We start from the raw sequence: 9,166 nt of genomic DNA, 5'->3' as shown, positions 1-9,166 counted from the left end.
TCCTTCTAATACCATACACAGAAATGTGAATTCTAAGGTCAACTGGTCCCTGTGTGGTGGAATCAGCAGACTTTCAGCTGGCTGTATGAAGGCATGCATTTAGACACTGTGAGAGTGTAATTCAGAGAAGACCAATGTCTCTATACTCCAAAGCCTTTCTTTATTTATTTGTACATGACATGTTTAATTCTGCGGTGCTCAGGGCGCCTTGCAAACATTAAATTAACTGTTAATCCTCTCCATGCCTCTATAAAGCAGTGAAAAAAAGGCTTTTATTATAACACATTATGAATTAAATATGAAAAATAGACTTAACAGGAATAGGGATAATCAAGAGGGATGAACAGAGAAAGACACAACAAGAGAAACAAACCTGGATAAAAAGCCTCCTGCAGCTCCCAGCCACGTCGGGAAACATTGGGCAAAATTTCCCTGCAGCTGGGGCCCAAGCTAGTCTGTCCCTCATTCCATATGGTGACTGCGTATATGTTTCTAGGTTTGCTACTCACTACCTCAGTAGCTAGAAAACCTTGAGTAAGGTACCTCCCTGCTGAAAGATGGGATTCTCACATCTGTGAAATGGGGATTACAACAGTATCTAACTTGTAGAGTTATTGTGAAGAAGACTTGTGGTGTTATCTTTCTCTTCCTCCTTATCTTCCTCTTCCTCCTCCTCATATCCACAATCATCAAGCATGTCTTTCTCTTGGTCACTGCTGAAAAGGGGATTATTTTGCTGCAACCAGAACTATGTCTGAAAATTCCCCATAGTATATTCTTTGCAAGAATGTCCCCAATTCTCCATCCTTCCCTATATCTATGCCCTTGACAGTGTGACTTTTGAGTTCCTCCCATCTCTCTTTCCCTACCTCTCAAATTTGAACTGGCTTCGTGACTTACTTTGGCCAACAGAATACATAAGAAGTATTATTGTCCCAGTTAAAGTGGTCTTGAGTCTTTCTGTTTGTGCTCTTGGAAACTTGGCTTCTACCACGAGAACAAGTCTGGACTAGCATGTTGGATGATGAGAGCCATGTGGTCCAGGAGTCCTCACCCCACCAACCGACAGCCATCCTTGTTTGATCAGCCTTCAGCCCTCTGCTGGATGACCACACATGCTTGAGGCCAGCCAATAAGTCTATGCCTGGCCCAGATCAGCAGAACCGCTCACCTGACCTGGAAATTAGTGAGCACTGAAAAAATGGCTCCTGTTTTAGGTTACTAAGTTTTGGAAATGGTTTGTTATGCTGCAATAGCTAATGCTACAGCCTTCTTCTCAGGTTTACCTTTCACTGATTTTGCCAGAATCTTCCTTTACTAATTTTTATAAAGATGAATCCATGCTATGAATTTTTTTTATAATTCTTACCAGGGTCAGTGTGAGTAACAGATGGATTAGTCAAAGTCTCAGTTATCATGAAGCAACAACCCAGCTGGGTAGGTAAAACATGGCAGATAACCTTCGGGAGTGGTGAAAATGGCAAAGTGATTTTCATAAGGGAGTTATGAACAAAAGAAAATGGGATTCTGAAAGCCTATTGCTCATTTAGAGTTGGGGGAGGATGGAAGAGATGGTGGAAGTCACATAAAGAAGTTGAATTTTTTTAATGTTCATTTATTTTTGAGAGACAGAGAATGAGTGGGGGAGGGGCAGAGACACAGAATTGGAAAACCTGTCAGCACAGAGCCTGATGTAGGGCTCGAACTCACAAACTGTGAGACTATGACTTGAGTCAAAATCAGATGCCTAACTGACTGAGCCTCCCAGGTGCCCCCAAGAAACTCTTTCCATATCTGTAGAATCCTTACCTACCTGTCCTTGGCCACTTCCTCAACCTGACTTCTGGACAGATTGATATAGGCTTTGAACTCGTCTCCCTTTATTAGCCTTGCTTTTGCTCCAATATATTCTTCTATCAAGTGATTTTCTCCAACATGCAAATCTGGCTATGTTTCTCCCTTACTTCAAACCCTCAAGTTAAAATCAGAACTCCAAAGCATGGACCATTACATTCTCCCTGGTCAGTCTCTCTCCTGTTTCCCACCCTAGTTTTATATCTGCCCACACTTCCCATCCATTACTTAAGATTGAGCTGTGGTTTTTGGAGTCTCTGAGGAGCATAGTATTACTCTTTTTCATCTGGGTTTTGAACAAGTCAAGAAAAATAACTCAAGGAAGCCAGAATACCAAATTATCACTTCTCATTCTGTTAAGAACTGAGTGAGGGGCGCCTGAGTGGTTCAGTTGGTTAAACATCCGACTCTTAGCTTTGGCTCAGGTCATGATCTCATGATTTGTGAGTCTGAACCCCCACATTGGGCTCTGTGCAGAGCAGAGTCTGCTTGGAATTCTCTGTTTTCCTCTCTCTCTGCCCTTGCCCAGCTCACAATCTCTCTCTCTCTCAAAAATAAATAAACATTTTTTAAAAAGGGCTAAGTTAGATGACACAGCTTCTGTGTGTCGGGGGCCAGTTAGAGGATTCCCTTGAACCAGGCTAGTTCCCCATCTAGCCACAGGCCATCCTGGGTCAGGGAGTCTTGAACCAGCAAGTGTGAAATGCATGATATGAAGATGCACAGAATTGCTCTTTGCATGTGATTTTCTCACCAGAGGATAAAGGAAGGTTATTTTATTCTTTTCCAAACTTACTGATAAGTCACCTTACTTCCCCTGGGATGGAGTGAGTAAAGGGGTAGAAAGAGGCCACAGGAAAGAGATCAGAGGAAGGGAAAATATGTCCCTCTAACAATAGGGAACTTTTGTGATCCTATAAATACTCCACTGCAGCTCTCACACCTATGTATCTTCACATATGGTGCTGCTTCTGGCTGGAACCTTTAAAATGAAAGGATCCCTGGGCTTCACCAGGATGCTGGAAAGGTTAAAGCCTTAGGCAAGTTTAAGAACCCATTGTATAGTATTCAAGAGTGGTCACTCTTGAACCAGTCTGGTTGAATTATATCCCAGCTCTGCTGCCTATGAGCCCTATAATTATATAACAATTATTTAACTCCTCTGAGTTTCAGTTGTCTCATATATAAAATGGAAGTAATAATAGGTAGAATTTCTAGATGATACAATACTCTCTATGGAAAATCCAAAAGATTCCACCAAAAAACTGCTAGAACTGGTCAATGTAATCAGCAAAGTCTCAGGATATGAAATCAATGCACAGAAATCAGTTACATTTCTATACATCAATAATCAAGCAACAGAAAGAGAAATCAAGGAATCAATCCCATTTACAATTGCATCAAAAACCATAAAATACCTAGGAATATACCTAACCAAAGAGGTGAAAAATCTATGCACTGAAAACTATAAAAAGCTCTTGATAGAAGTTGAATAGACACACATAAAAGGAAAATATTCCATGCTCATGGATTGGAAGAACAAAAGTTGTTAAAATGTTGATACTACCCAAAGCAATTTACATATCCCATGTTATCCCTATCAAAATAACACCAGCATTCTTCACCGAGCTAGAACAAATAATCATAAAATTTGTTTGGAACCAGAAAAGACTCCAAATAGCCAAAGCAATCCTGATCCTGGAGGCATCACTGCTCTGGATTTCAAGATGTATTACAAAGCTATAATCATCAAGACAATATGGTATGGGCACAAAACAGACACTTAGATCAATGAAACAGAATAGAGAACTCAAAAATGGACACACAAATGTATGGCCAACTAATCTATGACAAAGCAGGAAAGAACATCCAATGGAATAAAGACAGTCACTTCAGCAAATGGTGTTGGCAAAAATGGACAGCAACATGCAGAAAATGAACCTGTACCACTTTCTTACACCATACACAAAAATAAACTCAAAATGGATGAAAGACCTAAACATAAGACAGAAGGCCATCAAAATTCAAGAGGAGAAAGCAGGCAAAATCTTTTTTGACCTAGGCCACAGCAATTTCTTATTCAACACATCTGCAGAGACAAGCAAAAATGAACTATTGGGATCTCATTAAGACAAAAACTTTCTGCACAGTGAAGGAAACAATCAGCAAAACTAAAAAAGCAACTGATGGAATGGGAGAAGATAATTGTGAATGACAAATCAGATAAAGAGAATCCAAAATCTATAGAGAACTTATCAAACTCAACACCCGAAAAACAAATAATTCAGGGATAAAATGAGCAAAAGATATGTACAGACACTTTTCCAAAGAAGACATCCAGATGACTAACCTGCTCATCATCATCAGGGAAATGCTCATCACCAGGGAAATCACTCATCATCAGCGAAATACAAATGGAATATTTTTTTCCTGGACTTCCCATCACTAGCTCCTTGGAGTCATTTAGGTCTGGGCTAAAATGTCTCTTCCACAGCAAAGCCTTCTTTGCCACTTGGAATATGCTTAGAATCGAGATTATTATAAATATGTTCTAATTAGTGTATGAGTGGAGAAAAATCTATTAACCACTGCCTTCTTGTTGAAACTTCCCTGCCTCATGAAGCAGCATCTAGCAGTCTAGGGACCTGGAGGAGAGAGCCAGAGGAAGGAGATGAAGGTGATGGGTAGCTCCTGAGCCTTGAGAAGTTGTCACTTCTTCATGGGGACTCTGTGCTTGTGTGACTGCTTCCATGGCAGGCAGCATCCATTTTGGCCGCTCTCTTGTGAAATAGCTCCAGCCATGAACAAATCTGCACAGTAGCTAGAGAGGGATGGGTGCTTAAAACTTAGCATAGATCTCCAAAAAAATGGTTTAAAAGTTTTGCACTTCCATATTTTCCCTCTATCATAGCTCTTCTTTGGTTTAACTGCAGTCTCCAAATGTGTTTGCTTATTACCTCTTAAAATAATTTTGGAAATTAATATGTTTCCTCAAAACTTTTTGAATCCACATCTTGAAATTTTCATCTGAAGCTTAAATAATTGCCAGGGATGTAATTTTTAGCGAATTCTAAATATTGACATTTAAAAAATAAAATGCCATGTTGTGATTTAAATGTATCCATTGAGATCGAACCACTGAGATGGTTATTGGAAAATTACCATCAAATATAAAAAAAATATAAAACAACAATTTACTTTTAAATAACTGGATATTTTGTATTCTTAGGTAAATTTTGTTCAGCGTGGGTCAAAACGTTGCATTTCTAACACTAAGTTTTGCCCTTATCAGAAATGTTTACAAGATAGGCAATAAAGGCACTGAGTTTTGCATTCCTCACAGAGATTGGACAGAAGTCAATGGTATTTAAAGAAAGGAAGGAGGATGCTTCCAAGGTGTTAATTTTTAGAACCATGGACAGAGGGGTTCCTCAAATGTTTTAGTCACGCTGCTCTTCAACCCTGGATTTGAGCCCAATGTGGAGATGACAGTCTAAGTTGTGCTGACAACTCTCAGATGTGTTGGAATCTGAATCCTGGCTCCTTCAGTGTCTATTCCAGACTGAATGATCTAAATGCTGATGAGTGTCTCCACACTCCGGACTCTGTGCTGAGGCTGGGCCTTCAGCTGTGGAATCTGTCAGAGCAGGGAGGAAGAGAACAGCACCCTGACTTCCTAATTAAGATTTCCTAGGGCTAGGATTTAAATTGGCTTTTGTTCCCTCAGCAAACACTAGGGCAGAGAGACAACAGTGGGCAGTAGCTGCTGGTTGGGAAATAAGGGGCATTTGCTGATGATTTAGCAAAGGACAAGCCACACCCAGTTAATTGGGAGTAGGGAAAAAACCAGATTTTAAGCGCAAAAGGATTGAAAATCCAGGGTAAATGGGCTTTGTAGGCTTGCTAATGAAATTTGTGCAGTGTCCAAGACGAGGGTCAGAGAAGAAATGGAGACACATCAAGATTATCTTTTCAACAGTTCTTTTCTTCCTTCTTTATTCATCTAAACACTACACTGGTTTATCAGCCAGCCTCATTTGGGTAACATAATAATAAGTGCTTATGGTAGACTGCATTCCAAGCACACATTTAGATGTCAGCATACCTGGATTTAAATCACTGCTTTACTCTTTGCTTCCCATATGAGTTGGGATAAGTTACTCAATTTCTCTAAAGCGCCAGCTCCATCTTGTCCTTGTGGATGGCAGCCCCAAGGGTGGGCAATGCATAGACTTTCTGGCTATTTATGGTGGCCTGGACACATATGGTCTTATCTAGAAATGGGTACGATATCTTTCTTGGGGTGATGGCAGGAGAGTTAAGTAAGTTAACATGCATACATTGCTTAGCTTGGTAGCTGACATGGATTTGGCCTGAGTAACTATTGATTATGAATGTGGCTATTGCCAGGGATTATTATGTAGCACTTTTATCATTATTTTTAATTTTTGAGAGAGATAGAACTTGGGGGAGAGGGGCAGAGGGAGAGAGAATCTTAAGCAAGCCTCATGCTCAGTGCAGAGCCTGATGTGAGGCTCAGTTCCATGACCCTGAGATCATGGCCTGAGCGGAAATCAAGAGTCGGATGCTCAATCAACTGAGCCATCCAGGAGTCCCATAGGATTATTGAGTTTAATTCCCACAACCATCCAGTGAGGCAGACCTTGCCCAACTTCCCGTAGTTAGTAACTGAAACATCTCAGCTTTGATTTAGCAGCCTAATTGTAGACCCTATGCTCCTATCTAGTAGTACTCCTTGAATAACATGCTCTCTTTTCCTTTCTCCTTCCCTATTATCTCTATGTATATATCCTTTCATCTACCTACCTACCATCTTCATCATCTCTATTCTTTATCTTTCTATCTGTTTCTATCAATCACTATCTTTCTGTTCTCTGTCTACATACCCTATACACCGATTTGTGTGCATATGGTTGGTGCAATGCACAGAGAACAAAGCAGAGGCTCAGAGATTTCAGGCTCAGACAATGGAGCCGATTTTCTAGTCTAGAACTGTTGACTCCAAAACGTGTGCTGGAATTTCTCAAACATGCATCAAGATTATGATTAGAAGTCGTCAGCAATTCATCTTCAGTACATATTTTAAATTTTACTGCCGAGAAAGAAAAATACAAAAGCATCAGCAATCTTCCTCAACATTTTTTGCTGCTAGCAAATAAGAAAGCATATTTTAATAAGAGGAACCAGAGCTAATGTTTTAGGGATGGAGATCATGGCCTCTCAGGATTTAGAATGATACCCACATCACTCACACACCCTCGAAGGCTTGGTGGCCTTCATGTCTGGCTGCTTGGTCCTTCTTCCAGGCACAGCCATGGGGACTATAGCTTTAAAGGTTGGCCTAGAGACAAGTGGCACCCAGGAAAAGTGTGACATGCCCTGCGCATTTATATATAGAGACACTCTACAGAGCTGACACAATTATCTGCAGTAATAGGGGGGAGTTGGCAGCACACGAGATCGGAACAGCAGGCAATCCCCGAATCATAATTCTCCAGCTTTGGAATGCACGGACTTCACTGGGATAATTTTGCCTCTGATTCACTTTCCTAATTAGGCTTCCCATAAACCAGCATGGCCTCTTCAGCATTTCTCCGAGAATACATCAATCCCTCTGCAGTAGTTTTCGATAATTTGGGAGATGACCCATGGTTAGCACCCTTTCCCCTCCTGTCTCCGTGGCTCCAAGTTATTGACTCTCTCCGTCAAGGGTCTTCTTTGCTCCACCTGCTCCTGTCCACAGATGACCCAACGCCAGCCCCAGCAGGAAAATGCTGACCGACTTCCCTCACATCTGTCTCCAAAAAGGATATCTAAGTAAACACATGACATCACTCTTCTGGAAACTCCCCATTTCAATGATCCTGTCGTGTTTTCCCAGTAACCTTAGGGATACCTGCAGATGTCAATAGTTTCGATTCTAAAGTAAATCTCCCTAGATCACCTCTCATTGACCCCAACTGACACAAAAGACTCTGTGTTCAGATATTTGGGCAAAAAAGAGGGGCACTTGTCCAAGTTCTTGCTCCTCTTCCTGCTTAGAGGATGAAGTGGTTCCTACTCCTTTCCAAAATAAATCCTCCCTATTGTGTCCTGGATCCAGTTTCCTTTTGGGAGGCGATGCTATTGCTTCCCTCCCCCCCATCTCTTTTTTCTAGCTCTTCTTTTCTACTGGCTTCTCCCAGTAGCCTTCCAACATGCTTTTGTGGTCTCCATACAAAAATAAAAACAAAGACAAACCAAAGAAAACTTTTTCTCAGAACTCAATCTTTTCCTTAAGTTGCTCCCCAATTTCTTCTTCTCTTCAATTACTATTATTAGTCTTTATCTTTCCTTCATTATCCAACCTGCGGCTGACTTGCTTCAACTTTCTCTTTCCACCAAAAGCATGCTCTGTAAGGAGACCAATAACCTCCATCAAAATTCTTTTTCACATTATACTGTTATTTTTTGATGTTTATTTTCTCCCACTGGTTTGCTCTTTGAGATCAAGAAGACATTAATTCTGTGTGGTAGCATTCAACCAAGGGACTTGCATATGTATTTTCTGAGCTAACATTTTTGAGTGAATGTGCTTGGTCAAACCCAGTGGGTCCTTTTCGCTGTCACTTTACTGGTTTTCTTAGATGCGTTTCCTGCTGCTGACTGTCCATCCTGCTTGAAATTCTCTCATCCTCTGGATTCTGGGGTGTAGCTTCTCTTTTTCTGTTCTCACCTCAGCCTGCTCCTAGAGGAAATGGGTACGATTTTATTTATACTTGTAACTCATCCCTATTATCTTCTACCAGATCATGATAAATCAAATGGATTAAAATGGGTGAATCACGCGGGCTATGTAGAAATTTTCTGTACTCTGCTTTCATCCCAAGGAATGTGTTCCCTAAATGGGTTTTTATTTCTCAGCAATTTCAGGTCTCTCCAGTAGGGGATACTTTGAACTCTGCCTTATTTATATCCATAGATCATAAGACACTTGCTGCTAATAACTATGGAATCCTCTTTTTATTTAACCTTAATTTTTTTTAATAAGTAGGCTAAAGAAGTTTTTAATCTAATTTCAGCCAGGAAATCTGATTGAAGGTCAAGTGTGCTTTATCTCTTTTACAAGAAGCAATAAATGTGCCCAAAGCTACCCACAAAATGAGTGGTTAATATGAAATTAAAAGCTAGACTTATTGTCCCCAAAACTGTGGGATAGATTGATTATAAAACTTGCCTTAATTCTTTACTGCTTTCTGTATCTTCGCCCTTTGCAATGTGATTTTTCAGAGCCTCCCTCTTAATTTTGGTT

This window comes from Suricata suricatta, chromosome 10 (genome assembly GCF_006229205.1).
Source record: "Suricata suricatta isolate VVHF042 chromosome 10, meerkat_22Aug2017_6uvM2_HiC, whole genome shotgun sequence".
NCBI lineage: Eukaryota > Metazoa > Chordata > Mammalia > Carnivora > Herpestidae > Suricata > Suricata suricatta.
The sequence above is the reverse complement of the archived record's forward strand: the minus strand, read 5'-3'. Positions refer to the sequence as shown.